Raw genomic sequence first — 20,093 nt, 5'->3', positions numbered from 1 at the left:
TTTTGTGGAAAGTGTGGTATTACAGTGTGAAATATGACTACGAAATCTGAACCATTTAGATAAAAAGCAGTGTTTAGAAGAAGTTTCTACGCAATTCATGGTGGAGGGTACATAAGCTTCGGCCTGGCCGATCTTACGGCCGTATATACTTGTTATACCCTCCATCATAGGATGGGGGTATATTAACTTTGTCATTCCGTTTGTAACACATCGAAATATTGCTCTAAGACCCCATAAAGTATATATATATATATATATATATATATATATATATATATATATATATATATATATATATATATATATATATATATATATATATATATATATATATATATATATATATATATATATATATATATATATATATATATATATATATATATATATATATATATATATATATATATATATATATATATATATATATATATATATAAATGTCCCACTGTGCAAAACTGCCCAGGATATTTTGGTATCAGGAGAAAGGTTGTAACGTGTACTTTCTGGCTATATGGTCGCTAACTTGGATAAAACACAATTTTCTGGATTGATTTCAAATATAAAAACCTTTTAACCATAAAGTACACGTCACGTCCTCTCTCTCGATACCAAAATATCCTGGGCAGGATTGCACAGTGGGGCATTTTTCCTTATATTAGTCCATCCAAGTTAGTATTTTCCATTAAATTGGATAAAACACAATTTTCTGGATCGCTTTCGAATATAGCGACCATATAGCCAGAAAGTACACGTTACGACCTTTCTCCTGATACCAAAATATCCTGGGCAGTTTTGCACAGTGGCCTGAATTTATAAAAATTAAGGATCCATTAGTGTGGTTTTATTTCTACAATATCTCAATCGTTATTGTGTTTTTGATCTATATGACCTTATTTTCTGAAAGTGCGCTCCTAGGCCTTTATTACTGCATCAAATTTGTCGCTTAGTTAATTTATTATTTGTCCATAGTAGTCAAAATATATATAAAAATTTTTTGGTCGCCTTAGCATAACTCAATTAACCCATTCGGTGCGCGGCTAAATCTGTCTGGTTTGTGTCTTAGCTATTTACAATTTACAATTTATCTTCACGCACATCATTATATGTAGTCAATTGTGGGTTGTGATATATTATTCGGCCTAGTTTATTTAAAACTCGACCGTTTTGTGGAAAGTGTGGTATTACAGTGTGAAATATGACTACGAAATCTGAACCATTTAGATAAAAAGCAGTGTTTAGAAGAAGTTTATACGCAATTCATGGTGGAGGGTACATAAGCTTCGGCCTGGCCGATCTTACGGCCGTATATACTTGTTATACCCTCCATCATAGGATGGGGGTATATTAACTTTGTCATTCCGTTTGTAACACATCGAAATATTGCTCTAAGACCCCATAAAGTATATATATATATATATATATATATATATATATATATATATATATATATATATATATATATATATATATATATATATATATATATATATATATATATATATATATATATATATATATATATATATATATATATATATATATATATATATATATATATATATATATATATATATATATATATATATATATATATATATATATATATATATATATATATATATATATATATATATATATATATATATATATATATATATATATATATATATATATATATATATATATATATATATATATTCTGGGTCGTGGTGAAATTCTGAGTCGATCTGAGCATGTCCGTCCGTCCGTCTGTTGAAATCACGCTAACTTCCGAACGAAAGAAGCTATCGACTTGAAACTTGGTACAAGTAGTTGTTATTGATGTAGGTCGGACGGTATTGAAAATGGGCCATATCGGTCCACTTTTACGTATAGCCCCCATATAAAGGGACCCTCAGATTTGACTTGTGGAGCCTCTAACAGAAGCAAATTTCATCCGATCCGGCTGAAATTTGGTACATGGTGTTGGTATATGGTCTCTAACAACCATGCCAAAATTGGTCTACATCGGTCCATAATTATATATAGTCCCCATATAAACCGATCCCCAGATTTGGCTTGCGGAGCCTAAAAGAGAAGCAAATTTCATCCGATCCGGCTGGAATTTGGTACATGGTGTTGGTGTATGGTCTCTAACAACCATGCAAAAATTTGGCTTGCGAAGTCTCCAAGAGAAGAAAATTTCATCCAATCCGGTTGTAATTTGGAACATGGTGTTAGTATATGATCTTTAACAACCGTGCCAGAATTGGTCCATATCGGTCCATAATTATATATAGCCCCCTTATAAAACGTTCTCCAGATTTGACCTCCGGAGCCTCTTGGAAGAGAAAAATTCTTCCGATCCGGTTCAAATTAGGAACGTGGTGTTAGTATATGGTCGCTAAGAACCATACCAAAATTGGTCCATATCGGTTCATAATCATGGTTGCCACTAGAGCCAAAAATAATCTACCAAAATTTTATTTCTATAGAAACTTTTGTCAAAATTTTATTTCTAGAGAAAAATTTGTTAAAATTTTATTCCTTTCATAAAGGGTGATACGGTCAAAATTTGGTCAAGGGAAAACGCGTGTAAATCGGTGAAATCGTTTATTTAAAAAATCAAATTAAATTTCTTTTTCAAGTTCAATTAGTATAAAATTCAGGAAAAATATTCAGTAAGGCTTCCGCTTTTCCAAATCCGAATTACCGGGCCTCACGCTTGACACCTGCCATCAGATTTTGTACAGCCACCTTGTCCACCTTCTTCGCCGCAGAAAGCCTGTTTGCCTTGAACTGCTGCTCGTTCTTAGCAGTTTTTTTGGTCTTCTTTAGGTTCCGCTTGACAATAGCCCAGTATTTCTTAATTTGGCGGAGCTCTCTCGTGTTGGGAGGGTTCTTGTCCTTGGGAACCACCTGCACGTTGTTGGCGGCGTACCACTCCATGGCCTTTTTACCGTAATGACAAGATGCCAAATCCGGCCAAAACAGTACGGAACAACCGTGTTTCTTCAGGAAAGGCAGCAGACGTTTATTCAAACACTCTTTCACGTAAATTTCTTGGTTGACAGTCCCGGAAGCTATGAAAATGCTGCTTTTCAAGCCACAGGTACAGATGGCTTGCCAAACCAGATATTTCTTTGCGAACTTTGACAGTTTTATGTGCTTGAAAATATCTGCTACCTTTCCCCTTCCTTTTGCCGTATAAAACTCCTGTCCCGGAAGCTGCTTGTAGTCGGCTTTGACGTAGGTTTCGTCGTCCATTACCACGCAGTCAAACTTCGTCAGCATCGTCGTGTACAGCCTCCGGGATCGCGCTTTGGCCGTCGTATTTTGTTTATCATCGCGATTTGGAGTCACTACCTTCTTGTAAGTCGATAGTCCGGCTCGTTTTTTGGATCGATGCACGGTTGTAGACGATACACCCAGCGACATCTCGGAGAGAGAGGTTAGGGTTTCGCTTGAAACTACCGGCAACTCTCTTTGTCGTCTCAGCGGCTTCCGGTTTTCGATTTCCCCCCGATCGAGACTTCCTGGCTGTCGACAAACGTTCCCCAAACACTTTAGTTACATTTGTAACGGTTGATTTGGAAACTTTTAGCGATTTTGCCAGCTTTGCGTGCGAGTAGCTCGGATTTTCGCGATGCGCGAGCAAAATTTTGATACGCTGCTCTTCTTGCTTGGACGGCATTTTGACAACTGAAGAGTGAATTCCAAAATCAAAATAGGAGCAACATTCTACACACACACACCTTCAAATGAGGGGTGTTCAGGTTTTTTAAATGCAAAATTAAAAGAAATACGTCAAGTTTATATTGACCAAATTTTGACCGTATCACCCTTTAATAAAATTTTCGTCATTGTCAAAATTTTATTTCTATAGAAAATTTTGTCAAAATTTTATTTCTATAGAAAATTTTGTCAAAATTTTATTTCTATAAAAAATTTTGTTCAAATTTTATTCGGTTCATAATCATGGTTGCCACTCGAGCCAAAAATAATCTACCAAGATTTTATTTCTATAGAAAATTTTGTCAAAAGTTTATTTCTATAGAAAATTTTGTTAAAATTTTATTTCTGTAGAAATTTTTGTCAAAATGTTCTTTCTATAGAAAATTTTGTAAAAATTTTTATTTCTATAGAAAATTTTGTGAAAATTTTATTTCTATAGAAAATTTTGTTAAAATTTTATTTCTGTAGAAAATTTTGGCAAAATTTTATGTCTACTTTGTCAAACTGAATTATATACGTATTGGATCGATCTTTTTATACCCACCATTGATGTAGGTCGGATGGTATTGCAAATGGGCCATATCGGTCCACTTTTACGTATAGCCCCCATATAAACGGACCCCAAAATTTGGCTTGCGAGGCCTCCAAGAGAAGCAAATTTCATCCGATCCGGCTGAAATTTGGTGCATAGTGTTAGTATATAGTCTCGAATAACCATGCAAAAATTGGTCCACATCGGTCCATAATTATATATAGCCCCCATATAAACCGATCCCCCGATTTGGCTTGCGAGGCCTCTAAGAGAAGCAAATTTCATCCGATCCGGCTGAAATTTGGTGCATGGTGTTAGTATATAGTCTCGAATAACCATGCAAAAATTGGTCCAAATCGGTCCATAATTATATATAGCCCCCATATAAACCGATCCCCCGATTTGGCTTGCGAGGCCTCTAAGAGAAGCAAATTTCATCCGATATGGCTGAAATTTGGTACATGGTATTAGTATATGGTCTCTAACAACCATGCAAAAATTGGTCCACATCGGTCCATAATTATATATAGCCCCCATATAAACCGATCCCCCGATTTGGCTTGCGAGGCCCCTAAGAGAAGCAAATTTCATCCGATCCGGCTGAAATTTGGTACATGGTGTCAGTATATGGTCTCTAACAACCATGCAAAAATTGGTCCACATCGGTCCATAATTATATATAGCCCCCATATAAACCGATCCCCCGATTTGGCTTGCGAGGCCTCTAAGAGAAGCAAATTTCATCCGATCCGGCTGAAATTTGGTGCATGGTGTTAATATATGGTCTCGAACAACCATGCAAAAATTGGTCCACATCGGTCCATAATTATATATAGCCCCCATATAAACCGATCCCCCGATTTGGCTTGCGAGGCCTCTAAGAGAAGCAAATTTCATCCGATATGGCTGAAATTTGGTACGTGATGTTAGTATATGGTCTCTAACAACCATGCAAAAATTGGTCCACATCGGTTCATAATTATATATAGCCCCCATATAAACCGATCACCAGATTTGACCTCCGGAACCTCTTGGAAGACCAAAATTCATCTGATTCAGTTGAAATTTGGTACGTGGTGTTAATATATGGCCTCAAACTCCCATGCAAAAATTGGTCGATATCGGTCCATAATTATATATAGGCCCCATATAAACCGATCCCCAGATTTGACCTCCAGAGCCCCTTGGAAGAGCAAAATACTTCCCATTCGGTTGAAATTTGGTACGTGAAGTTAGTATATGGTATCCAACAACCATGCAGAAATAAGAAGTTTTAAGATACCACAACCCAAGTAATTCGATTGTGGATGACAGTCTTTCGTAGAAGTTTCTACGCAATCCATGGTGGTGGGTACATAAGATTCGGCCTGGCCGAACTTGCGGCCGTATATACTTGTTTGATTTAATATATACCACGTATGGACTTACATACAATTTAGAAGATGGTGTTAGGAGGTTTTAAGATACCTTGCCATCGGCAAGCGTTACCGCAACTTAAGTAATTCGATTGTGGATGGCAGTGTTTAGAAGAAGGTTCTACGCAATCCATGATGGAGGATACATAAGCTTCGGCCTGGCCGAACTTACGGCCGTATATACTTGTTTTCCATTTTTTTTCACAATAACAAAAGTTGCTTCACAAAAGACGCTCTATCTCACAAACTAATTGACTTATAGACGTCAAATTTTGACACGAATCATTTGAAGGTTGGTACTATATAAAAATAATATGCATTTAATACTAGCGACGCCATCTATGTGTCAGACCGGGACTTATCAGCCAACCTGTTATGTTCGGAAGATTCCGAAAAGAAGTTCAACATTACATACTACTATATTAAATTTTTAATATGAAAATGTGTCGTATTAAAGTCAGAAAAGAACAGTGCTTGTTATAAGCGAAATGGACTGTGTTGTTGGTTCAAAAATTATTTTCTTATTGAAAAAATAAAAATTTTGTAACAAACGATTTTTTTTTGGTGATAAAAAAAGTTTAAAATTTTCGGAGAAATTCAAAAAACTCTAACAAAAGAAAAATGTTTTCGGTACAAATGAAGAATAAAGATTTGCTAAATTCGTGTCTCCCACAAAATAGTTAAAATTTCTTAATTTTTTTTTTAAATTTTACCAATAATGTGCCCATCATGAACTTCGTATTATACTAAAGACTTTTTGCACTTTTGAACTCCAAAAATATTTTCGTAATTTAATGAAATCGGCGATGTCTGCTTTTGTAATACCATTTAATTAAAACTTTCTAATTAATTTTCTCAAATTAATAAAAAATTTCCTCTCTAGTGGGTTCATTGTTTTTTGAGTGATGTTTTTACATCCTCTAAAAGAATCAAAATTTCTCATAAAATGTATATACTTTTCATCCAAACAAACTTTCTTACAGCGAAAAGCAAATGGGAAACGATATTTGTTTGTCTAAAATTTCGTTTGGCAGGAAAGAATTATGTTTTTTTTTTTTGTTTTGTTTTTGAGTGTACGAAATTAGAATTAGAAGAATTATTTTTAATTATTACATGCCAAAATACAATCATGTGTGTATGTGTAACAAACTTAGGTGCAAATGCGGTTCTAGCACATATCGGGGTGAAAATGTACTCATGTGGTCCTTTCTACTATCAAACATAGCAAAAACGAATGAAAGGAATTTGTTTTAATTGCCAAATCTCTATGCAAGTAATGTTTCAAGAGATACTATTTCTCGCTATTTTTCCTTTGGGGCAGAAATTACAGTCGAAGCTCTGTTTAACGAATATCCCATTTAGCGAAAATCCAATTTAACGAACGTCCAAATTCCTAACATTGAGTATTCTAAATAACGAACGGTTGAACAAAATTTACGTTCGATTTAACGTAAACGCTTTTAATCTTAAGAAAATTGACAACTAAAAACCAGCAATATTTCACGATTGTGAGAGTGGTTTAAGGCCTTCGGAAATGTCCACAAAGTACGACATTCCTAAGATATTTAAATTCCATCAAATGTTTGGAAACACAAAATCAACGGCCGGATAATTAGGTAAACTTAGGTTAGATAGAGAGACAGCTTCGCTACGGAAAATGGATATACCCCAGAACCGGTACAGGACTACTCCCTGATGTGAATGTAACAGTCCCAGACCAGTATGGACGGGACCGATCATTTTAACACTGGTTTGCCATTGACGGTGTACATTTACACTGTAGGACACGGCTTGAACTCATTCCAAAGGACATGACCTAGGAGAACTAAGTAGGAATAGGCAGGTCCTCAATAACCAGTCTGGGACAAACTCTTATTTTGCGCATCCCAATTGCACAAGGAAGGAAATAATTTGGAATATGCTGACCCATTGGTAAATGTCTAGATCCAATAAGATTTTAAAATCAATAGATAGTATCTTCAATCAATAAATTATATGCAAATCTAAAACCTGCGACAAACTGGAGCACTGATACTAGTCCTGTGATAGGTGGTAATATGCACCAAATTTTCGTAGGATCGCCAGTTGGGCAGGTGGTGAATTTTTCTCTTATTAATGAGTGCTACCCGATTGTATATTTATCTCAATGACAAAAAACCTCCTTCTTATAGCTGAAGAGAAACTATGAAATGCACAGGAATATCAGCATAATTACATAGAGGGATAAAACCGCTGAAAAACTTTCTTGGTGTTCGGCCGAAACTGTAATCTAGTATTGAGAGTACATCTATGCCGACAGGAGCAGCAGAATAATAGTGTAATAGTTATGCATGGCCCATCTTGAAACTAGGGACAGGAAACAAATCAGGGAATTCGTCTAAGAAGGTATTTTCATGGGTGTATACAGGCTCTCCTGAGACAGCGAATCTTGGAACCTATTTTCAACCTAACCTAACCTAGATATGTATATCAAGCTCATCAGTTTTTAAGGATTATTTAAAGTAATATTTTTTTAAATGCCTGTGTAGTTTAATTTTGCCACATGCTTCTGAATTTTTACTCATCTGGTAAAAAAACTACGATTTTCGTTCGATTTAACGAATATTTCTAAATAACGAAAGGGCCTGACAATATATCGTTCGTTAAACCGAGCTTCAACTGTATATGCTGATTGACCATCCAGCCATTAATATAAAACACCAATTGAAATGTAAATTTCATAAAATCAAGAATTACTTATAAATCAAAAAATGTCAAACCGCTAATACAAAATGGAAATATCAACGAACAGGTCAAATCAACGAGCAGAATTTACGACGAAGAGGAAAACCAACAATATTTAGAATTTTTGTCTTCGAATATGACTGCCACTAGAGCATCCACATCTACAGGTAACAATGGAAAGAATCAACGACATACTGTGAATAAAGTTTCGCCTTATAAATATTTACTGCTTTTTTGCCTTAGGCCTTGCCATCTATCTAACCAGCTCAATTTTCCTTGTTTAACTGTTTATATATATAGTGTTCTGTGTGTTCACATTCATTGCCAAAGCGGCGGTGTAAAAGTAGAATAATACGAATTTTATATTCGCTATTGTTCGTACACAAAATGTACCTAAATAATATCAAACATTTCAACTGTTGGTTTAAGATGTACTAAAGCCAAGATGAGCTAAGCTCAACAAAATCAGCATGTGATTTTGGTATGCATCCACTGCACGGGCCAAACAGACTGTTTTTCATATGTTTCGGTTTAAATATTACATGTTTGGAACTCAAATTTTCAGCACATTATTTTTAAGAGCAAGCATATAATGTTCATAAACTAACATAACATGTTTGCGACATATATGTTAGATATGTTCTATATATATTTGGAACATAACTTTCTTTAAAGGGTGATACGGTCAAAATTTGGTCAAGGGAAAACGCGTGTAAATCGGTGAAATCGTTTATTTAAAAAATCAAATTAAATTTCTTTTTCAAGTTCAATTAGTATAAAATTCAGGAAAAATATTCAGGTAGGCTTTCGCTTTTCCAAATCCGAATTGCCGGGCCTCACGCTTGACACCTGCCATCAGATTTTGTACAGCCACCTTGTCCACCTTCTTCGCCGCAGAAAGCCAGTTTGCCTTGAACTGCTGCTCGTCCTTATCAGTTTTTTGGTCTTCTTCAGGTTCCGCTTGACAATAGCCCAGTATTTCTCAATTGGGCGGAGCTCTGGCGTGTTGGGAGGATTCTTGTCCTTGGGAACCACCTGCACGTTGTTGGCCTTTTTACCGTAGTGGCAAGATGCCAAATCCGGCCAAAACAGTACGGAACAACCGTGTTTCTTCAGGAAAGGCAGCAGACGTTTATTCAAACACTCTTTCACGTAAATTTCTTGGTTGACAGTCCCGGAAGCTATGAAAATGCTGTTTTTCAAGCCACAGGTACAGATGGCTTGCCAAACCAGATATTTCTTTGCGAACTTTTGACACTTTTATGTGCTTGAAAATATCTGCTACCTTTCCCCTTCCTTTTGCCGTATAAAACACCTGTCCCGGAAGCTGCTTGTAGTCGGCTTTGACGTAGGTTTCGTCGTCCATTACCACGCAGTCAAACTTCGTCAGCATCGTCGTGTACAGCCTCCGGGATCGCGCTTTGGCCGTCGTATTTTGTTTATCATCGCGATTTGGAGTCACTACCTTCTTGTAAGTCGATAGTCCGGCTCGTTTTTTGGATCGATGCACGGTTGTAGACGATACACCCATCTTATTTGCGGCATCTCGGAGAGAGAGGTTAGGGTTTCGCTTGAAACTACCGGCAACTCTCTTTGTCGTCTCAGTGGCTTCCGGTTTTCGATTTCCCCCCGATCGAGACTTCCTGGCTGTCGACAAACGTTCCCCAAACACTTTAATTACATTTGTAACGGTTGATTAGGCAACTTTTAGCGATTTTGCCAGCTTTGCGTGCGAGTAGCTCGGATTTTCGCAATGCGCGAGCAAAATTTTGATACGCTGCTCTTCTTGCTTGGACGGCATTTTGACAACTGAAGAGTGAATTCCAAAATCAAAATAGGAGCAACATTCTACACACACACACACCTTCAAAATGAGGGGTGTTCTCTCTCTCTTTGTCGTCTCAGTGGCTTCCGGTTTTCGATTTCCACGATCCAGACTTCCTGGCTGTCGACAAACGTTCCCCAAACACTTTTTTAAATGCAAAATTGAAAGAAATACGTCAATTTTATATTGACCAAATTTTGACCGTATCACCCTTTATAATATGTGGGGATGCAGAAATTTAGAAATCTACTATATAAAAATAAGTCCGGTTTTCCTTCCTGACGCAATAACTCCAAAACGCACGACTTTTTTTAAAGTACCTCCTTTGTCCGACTTTTTTTAAAGTACATTGAAAAAACTCAAATTTCGACTTCGAATTTTACGAAGAACTTGGGGGAGATTATGAAATTTATATGAGGTATATACTCTTTTAATATTTCGTCGGGGAAAACTAAAAGGGTACATGGTACTTGAAATTTACAGAGGATGTGGTGTAGGTTATATTATTATAATGGATATCTGATTTTGTGATATTCGAAAGGGAAGAGGGGCCTCCCCCATCCAACATCCGCCAATTCTCACGCCCATACATTAACTTTGTTAGTTCGACCACTCACAATCACGTGATCAATTTTCAGTGTGACTTGGGATTCAATCAGACTCATGAAATTTTTCTTATATATCGGCAGCAGGGGAAAGTTGAGATTTTGAGAGCGATGATGAGGCAGACAAACCTTATATTTACCTTTCCCAACCTCGGTAATGGTCACATTTGCTAAGATATCTCTACATATGTTATGGAAATTAAGAGAAATGGTGAAGAGTGAGTTGCAATTTGATGTTCATCTTACTTACCTCGAAAAAAAAAATCTAACTTGATTTTTAAAATTTTATGTAATTAATGAAACAAAAGATTATTTGTTGTCATATATGTAGTCCATAGCAACAAGTTCCCTTTATAACTATCAAATCTGTTAATACAACCAACTTATTGGCCAGACAGACTTTCTGTTGGGTTTGGTGACACATTGGCAAAACAAATTAGTTATCACAACAATATGGAATAAATTGAAATGGTTGCTTACTTCAATATATAAATAACGACCAATATTTGGTCGGGTGTACGAACTTTTAGTCACACAGCTATTATATTTGTTATAGAAACCATTAAACAAGGGAAGTAACTAACATTTATTCCAAACAACTAAAAATTGTAGGTCTCCACTATCTATTTGTTGCCGTACTTGAATTCCAACCAATTATTTCTCTGGGTGCATGCTCTGCTTTTTAAAAATTGGGCTTACAATTTGCTTGAGATTTTCTGGGACGTATACACAATATACGCTATATAATTTTTTCAATTTTTGACGAGGAGGGAGACCTCCTTTAAAACTGAAAAAACTGGAATTCTCAAGTTTACTTGAAATTTACAAAGGCCGTATGGGGAAGGTTATGAAATCAATATGGTGTAGTTGATTTTTGGGTATTTGGACGGGAACCTTATCCTTGTCCCACACTATGAAGATAGGTTTACAGATTTTCTTGGAAATTGCAGAGAAAGTGACGTCCCTTTACAAAAAATAGAGCAAAACGTAACCATCTCCGATTTACTTGAAATTGGGAGAAGATGGTTAAATTTATACAGGGTACATGATTTTTCGATGGCTGGTTGGGGAAGGGGAATAGTGAAGTTGGGTAGTTTGTGAAATGAATAAAGGGTACGTGAATTTACGATATTTGGTCGGGGAGGAGCGAAGGAAAGGGTTCCCTTTTGCCCGATTTTTATACCCTTCATCACTACTGTGGTACAGGGTATAATAAATTTGTGCATTTGTATGTAACGCCAAGAAATAATTGTCATAGACCCATCTTTTAGTATACCGGTCGGCTTAGAATTAAATTCTGAGTCGATTTAGCGATGTCTGTCTGTCTGTCCGTCTGTCCGTCTGTTTGTATATGTAATTTTGTGCACAAAGTACAGGTCGCAGTTTAAGTCCGATCGTCCTCAAATTTGACATAACGTCTTTCTTCGGGTCGAAGACAATCGCTATTGATTTTGGAAAAAATCGGTTCAGATTTAGTTATAGCTGCCATATATAGTTATCACCGATTTGATCATAATTCACGTATTTATTAACCGACGTTTTTCAAATTTTGTACATCTGAATGTTTTATCAGTCCCGTAAAAACTGCCAAATATCAGCTAAATCGGTTCAGATTTATATATAGCTCCCATATATATCTTTCGTCCGATTTGGACTTATATGGCCCCAAAAGCGAGAGTTTTGCCCTGGTTTGCTTCAAATTTTGCACAACGAGTACGTTCAATAACATCGTTAATTGTGCCAAATTTAGTTGAAATCGGTTCAGATTTAGATATTTTATGGCTTATATGACTTCAAAAGCCAGAGTTTTGCCCTGATTTGATTAAAATTTTATACAAGGAGTACGTTTAATAGTATCGTTAATTGTGCCAAATTTAGTTGAAATTGGTTCAGATTTAGATATAGCTCCCATATATATCTTTCGTCCGATTTGGATCTATATGGCCTCAAAAGCAAGAGTTTTGCCCTGAGTTGCTTGAAATTTTGCACAAGGTGTACGTTTTATAGTATCGTTAATTGTGCAAAATTTAGTTGAAGTCTGTTCAGATTAGATATAGCTCCCATATATATCAGATAGATGTTCAGATAGATATAGCTCCCATATATATCATTCGCCCGATTTGGACTAATATGCCCACAGAGGCAAAAGTGCTACTCTGAATTACGTGAAATTTTGCAGAGGAAGTAGAATTGAACTTGAAACTTTGCACGGGCAGTAGAATTAAGGTTCTGCATATACGTGTTTATTTTGGTTGAAATCGGTTCAGATTATGATATAGCTCCCATTTATATCTTTCGCCCGATTTTCCGTCATATGACCACAGAGGTCAAAGTTGTTATCCGATTTACGTGAAATTTTGCACAGGGAGTAGATTCAACATAGTAACTATGCATGTGAAATTTGATTGCAATCGGTTCAGATTTCGATATAGATTGCATATATATGTTTTTCCTATTTAGGCAAAACTGGCCGAAATACCTACATTTTCCTTATCAAATCGCTACTGCTAAGTCGAAAACTTATCAAAATGACTCAAACTTTCCTACTACTCTATTACACATCTATCGACCGATAAATCATAAATACACTTTTGCGAAGTTGCCTGAAAATTGGTTCATATTTAAATGTTTCCTATATTTATACCCTTCACCACTACTGTGGTACAGGGTATAATAAGTTTGTGCATTTGTATGTAACGCCAAGAAGGGAAAGTCTGAGACCCATCGTTTAGTATACCGATCGTCTTAGAATTAAATTCTGAGTCGGTTTAGCGATGTCCGTCCGTCTGTCTGTCTGTCTGTCTCTCTGTCCGTCTGTCTGTCTGTTGATGTATTTTTGTGTGCAAAGTACAGCTCGCAGTTTTAGTCCGATTGCCCTAAAATTTGGTACAGGGTCCTGTTTCGGCTCAAAGACGATCCCTATTGATTTTGGAAAAAATCGGTTCAGATTTAGATATAGCTGCCATATATATTTTTCACCGATCTGGTCATAATTGGCGTGTATATCAACCGATTTTCCTCAAATTCCGTACATCCGAATATTTTATGAGTCTCGAAAAACTTGCAAAATATCAGCCAAATCGGTTCAGATTTAGATATAGCTCCCATATATAGCTTTGGCCCGATTTACACTCATTTGCCCATAGAGGCCAATTTTTTGCTCCGATTTAGTTGAAATTTTGCATAGGGAGTAGAATTAGCATTATAGGTACGCGCGTCAAATTTGGTGGAAATCGGTTCAGATTTAGATATAGCTTCCATATATAGCTTTCGCCCGATTTACACTCATATGACCACAGAGGCCAATCTTTTACTCCGATTTAATTGAAATTTTGCACAGGGAGTAGAATAAGTATTGTAGCTATGCGTGCCAAATTTGGTTGAAATCGGTTCAGATTTAGATATAGCTCCTATATATAGCTTTCGCCCTATTTACACTCATATGACCACAGAGTCTAATTTTTTGCTCCGATTTAGTTGAAATTTTGCACAGCGAGTAGAATTAGCATTGTTGCTATGCGTGCCAAATTAGGTTGAAATCGGTTCAGATTTAGATATAGCTCCCATATATATGTTTTTCTGATTTCGACAAAAATGGTCAAAATACCAACATTTTCCTTGTAAAATCGCTACTGCTTAGTCGAAAAGTTGAAAAAATTACTCTAATTTTCTTAAACTTCGAATACATATATATCGAGCGATAAATCATAAATAAACTTTTGCGAAGTTTCCTTAAAATTGCTTCAGATTTTAAATGTTTCCCATATTTTTTTTACTAACATTGTGTTCCACCCTAGTCCATCTTAAATTTTGAGTCTATAGATTTTGTAAAAGTCTATCAAATTCTGTCCAAATCGAGTGATATTTAAATGTATGTATTTGGGACAAACCTTTATATATAGCACCCAACACATTTGACAGATGTGATACGGTATCGAAAATTTAGATCTACAAAGTGGTGCAGGGTATAATATAGTCGGCCCCGCCCGACTTTAGACTTTCCTTACTTGTTTTTTCTAACATTGTGTTTCACCTCAGCGCATTAGCCGACTTAAATGTAAAATCTATAAGTATTGCACAACTCTGTACAGATCTGCTCAGATATACAGAATATATATGTATGGATTCATATAGCATCCAACACTTTGGACGGATTTGATATGGTATCGAAAATGTGGACTTACAAAGTGGTGAAGGGTATAATATAGTCGGCCCGCCCGACTTTAGACTTTACTTACTTGTTTTAAAATAGAAAGTAGAGATTTGCGATAAATGGGAACTCTGTACATACTTTTATGATTTTTCCACAGGCTTCTGCCAGACTTTTTGAATAAAAAACTTCAATTTACATGAAGATGACAGGCAACGTAGAGGGAGCTTCATTTTCCGGTATATGTTTGGGAAAGGTATGTACTGCGTGTTCAACACTTTAACAAATGTTAATATGGTCAATTTTTAAGTACAGGACAATTAAATAACAAAACATTAGTTGAAAGGGAACAAACCCCTACCCGTCGTTTGTTAAGGATGGAGTGATTAATCAATACTTCAGTTTTTGTGCTGACACTACTCTTTAAAAGAGTTCAAATCTTTTCGAATTTGTTTTCAGATCGAAAGATATGGTTGACTAAGTTAACGATAATATGCTTCGGGAGGCGCAGCGAAGCGGGCCGGGTTACGCTAGTTACCTATAAACATATATGTGTTTAGAAAGATAGACGGAGAGAGTAGGCTGCATTGAAAATTAGCTCGAGAATTTAAGTAGATGAATTCCATTGATGTGTTTTTAATAACAATGGACTTGATATTCGAATACACTCCGGTTCGCTTAATACCATGTCTATACTAACCTATTGACCAATTATAAAATGATTGTATATTGTTAGTAATGCCTTCTACACTGAAAAAAAGCATACTCGGTTCCAAAGATTTTGTCTTTACTTTAAAAATTTTGGTATTGATTCCGAGCCAAAGAAGCGGAGAATAAAAGTAAGGACACTTTTAAGACACAATTCTCTTTTCAATTTGGGATTTGTGTACTTGCTTCTAGGAAGCAAATTTTAGTTTTTCGCTTTTTCACCTTCTTTTCTTCATATTATATCAAAGTTCTTTAAAAACGTGTTGACGACAACTTTATTTTCCGTATTAAGTCTCGACTTCCAGTAGAAATTATGTTATGTTTCAAGTAAGAAACGTATTTAAAATAAAGTGTCCTATATTTGAACGATTTTTTGCTTTGTAGTCAAGATGCAAAAAGACAACAAATTTAAAGAAAATTTCATTAAATTTAAAGAATTTTTCTGAACTATTAAAGTCAAGTTGACCTTAACCCAAACATTTTTTCTTTCATCTCATTATACCCATTTTTAAGTGAAATCACTTAATTATAAGGACAATACGACTTCATTGAAAAATTTATCGACTTTTGGACAAGGAAAAAAATTTTATATTGGAGAAAGGCATGAAATCTTTGACCTCACGACAATATTTTTTTTCAGTGTATATAAATTAATTTAAACCTATTTCTATACAAGGCTTATAAAACAAGAAGAGCGTGATAGCTATCACTGGTTTAAATAAAGTGGACGCTAAAGATTTGTTATGCATAAGGCCGTTTAAATTTGTTGACTTTTTGCATCTTGACCACAACGCAAAAGTTCATTCAAAATTAGTACATGTTTTTCAAAACTTTATTTTAAAAACGTTTTTACTTGAAACATAGTATAATATCTACTTAAAGTCAAGTCTGAATTTGTAAACTTAAATTGCATTCAACTCGTTTTTAAAGAAGTTTCATAGTATATGAAAAAGAACGCTGGAAATACGAATGAATTATAGTTTGTTTCCTAGATTCAAGTGCGCAAAACTAAAATTTAAAAGAAAATTGTGTCTTAAATTTATCCTTACTTCAATTCTCCGCTTCTTTGGATCGGAATCAATACCAAAATGCTATTTGTTCAGATTTGAAGGTAAGTCTATATCTATACACTGCACGGATGAAAAAGACTGTTTTTCATATGTTTGGCTATAAACATTATATGTTTGGAACACAAATTTTTAAACACAATATTTTTGAGTGCAAGCATATAATGTTCATAAACTAGCATAACATGTTTGGGACATATATGTTAATATGTTAGAACATATTATGTTCGGGACATAAAATGTTTGTAAATATAATATGCTTGGATGCAAACATATATTAATTTAGAAATAGCCTATAAACATATATGTGTTTAGTAGCTTGGAGCGCTATTTAACAGGGAGCGATATTGAATTAAATTGGTGGTTGTTGCTTGTTATTACAAAATTAACATTTTATTTTTCCTTGGGCAATTGATCAGCTACTTCTTTGATCCTTACAAACTGTGTGGTCCGCTGCTCGAATCCCCGTCCGGCAAAAGGTAAAATTAAAATAAAAAAATCATACAATTGAATAATTTCTTCTACAATGTTTGTATTACAGAAAAAGGTGCTAAGAACTAAAAAATCTCGTGGAAGTGAGAAAGATGTGGGGGAATATACAATTGGGCAGAAACAAAATTTTGAGCATTCAGGTCGAAAACCTATGTTACCTGTTTATTTTCATAATTCATTATGATTGTAAATATATAAATAAATAAATAAAATTTTCAGCACAATATTTTTTGGGAGAATATTTTTTTAAGCATATAATATTTTTGGGTGCAAAATGCTTCCAAACATATTATATGTTCACATAATAACATATTGTTTTTTGAAAGACAACATTATTGAATTTGGATGCAAAAATACAAAATGTTTGGAACTTAGACTACACAAACATATATTGTTTAGACCAATATGCTTTCAAACATATTATATATTGGAAGAGATCAAACATATAAATGTTTGGGCAATACCCAAAAATATATATGCTTGAAGCAAAATATGTTTGGGAGTATATGTTACAGAAGCGATTTTTTGTGAGCGTGTGTGAAACGGGGTATTATAAATTAGTGCATATCTTTACATCACCCAGAAGGAGACGAGATAGACACATGGTGTCTTTGGCAATAATGCTCAGGATGGATTCCCGAGTCGATCTAGCTATGTCCGTCTATCTGTAAACACATTTTTGTGATCAAAGTCTAGGTCGCAGTTTTAGTCCAATCGACTTCAAATTTGGTACAAATATGTGTTTTGGCCCACTGATTTTGGAAGAAATCGGTTGAGATTTAGATATAGCTCCCACATATATATTTCGCCCGATATGGACTTATATGGCCCCAGAAGCCAAAGTTTTACCCTAATTTGTTTGAAATTTTGCACTAGGAGTACAATTAGTAGTGTAGTCAAGTGTGCCAAATTTTATTGAAATCGGTTCATATTTAGATATAGCTCCCATGTATATCTTTCGTCCGATATGGACTTATATGGCACAATGTCACAAGGGACTGAATAGTCTAAGTGAGCCTGATACATCGGGCTGCCACCTAACCTAACCTAACCTAACCTATATGGCCCCAGAAGCCAGAGTTTTATCCCGATTAACTTGAAATTTTGCACAAGGAGTACAATTGGTAGTATAGTTATGTGTGCCAAATTTGATTGAAATCGGTTCAGATTTAGATATAGCTCCCATATATATGTTTTTCTGATTTCGAAAAAATGGTCAAAATACCAACATTTTCCTTGTTAAATCGCCACTGCTTAGTCGAAAAGTTGTAAAAATTACTCTAATTTTCCTAAACTTCTAATACATATATATCGAGCGATAAATCATAAATAAACTTTTGCGAAGTTTCCTTAAAATTGCTTCAGATTTAAATGTTTCCCATATTTTTTTACTAAAATTGTGTTCCACCCTAGTGCATTAGCCGACTTAAATTTTGAGTCCATAGATTTTGTAGAAGTCTATAAAATTCTGTCCAGATCGAGTGATATTTAAATGTATGTATTTGGGACAAAGCTTTACATATAGCACCCAACACATTTGACGGATGTGATATGTTATCGAAAATTTAGATCTACAAAGTGGTGCAGGGTATAATATAGTCGGCCCCGCCCGAATTAAGAGTTTCCTTACTTGTTTTTACTAACATTGTGTTCCACCACAAGGCATTAGCCGACTTAAATTGAAAGTCTATAAATTTTGTACAACACTGACAAATTTTGTCGAGATATGATCAGATTTAAATATATGTATGTATATGGGAACATAAACCTTTTGTATATAGCACCCAACACATTGGACGGATTTGATATGGTATCGAAAATGTGGATCTACAAAGTGGTGCATGGTATAATATAGACGGCCGCGTCCGTCTATAGACTTTCCTTACTTGTTTTAATGCAAAAAACGGATAGGAAAAGCCCCCGACTGGAACGCCGGGGGCATTTTTCATACTTGTTTTGGCGTATCCTTCATATTGGGACATTTCTCAACATATTAAAATCTAATAACCTCTTTTCAACCTTTTAATTTTGATTCCAATCCGTAGAGCACACCACTGATTCTAAAATAAGGACGCATCTTTGTATTCGTTACATAATAATAGATTAATTGAGAGTTTTGCCACAAACATGTTCAAGATACATTTCTGAATATTATGGGCGGATATGGATACTTATCGTGCTATCGACAATGTTTCTACTGGAGCTGGTTGAGTGGAAACTTAAAAACATAAAACTTTCCCTGGTATCCGTGCTGCAAGTGTAATGAAGTCAATGTAACTTTGTTCACTCTAGCTCAACTTTTACAAATTTTTCCGCCAGCTACAAACTCCTTCCATTCGATTTCAAATCCTTCAGCAGTTATGTTCAATTGCTTGCTGCCACAAAACTCTATGTAGAGGTGAATAAAATGTTATATCTCCTTGGAAATTGTCAAAAGGATACGACGAAGAAAACGTGTAAGGAAAATAATATAAATTTAAGTTGTTTAACAGTAAGGCTATGGACAAGGTCTTGCTTATTTACTTCCATACATATATATTTCTACACTGAAAAAAGCTTTCCCAATTCTAAAAGTTTTGCCTTTACTTTAACAACTTTGGTATTGATTTCGAGTCAAAGAAGCAAATCAATTTTAAATTAAGGTTTAGTGTATCAAATACTAGGAATTCTTAATTCTTACGTCTCTTCATCTGTTTCCATCATATAATATCAATGTCCTTCTTAAAATTTGAAATTCAAACACCACTTCAAGTACAAATAATATGTTTTCATGTAAAGGGGTTCCTTTGAATAAATGATTACAAGGCGTCTCTTATATTTGACCGCTTTTTAGCTCTATAGAAAAGTTTCAAAAAATT

Source organism: Haematobia irritans, chromosome 4 (assembly GCF_050003625.1).
Source record: "Haematobia irritans isolate KBUSLIRL chromosome 4, ASM5000362v1, whole genome shotgun sequence".
Taxonomy (NCBI): domain Eukaryota; kingdom Metazoa; phylum Arthropoda; class Insecta; order Diptera; family Muscidae; genus Haematobia; species Haematobia irritans.
The sequence above is the reverse complement of the archived record's forward strand: the minus strand, read 5'-3'. Positions refer to the sequence as shown.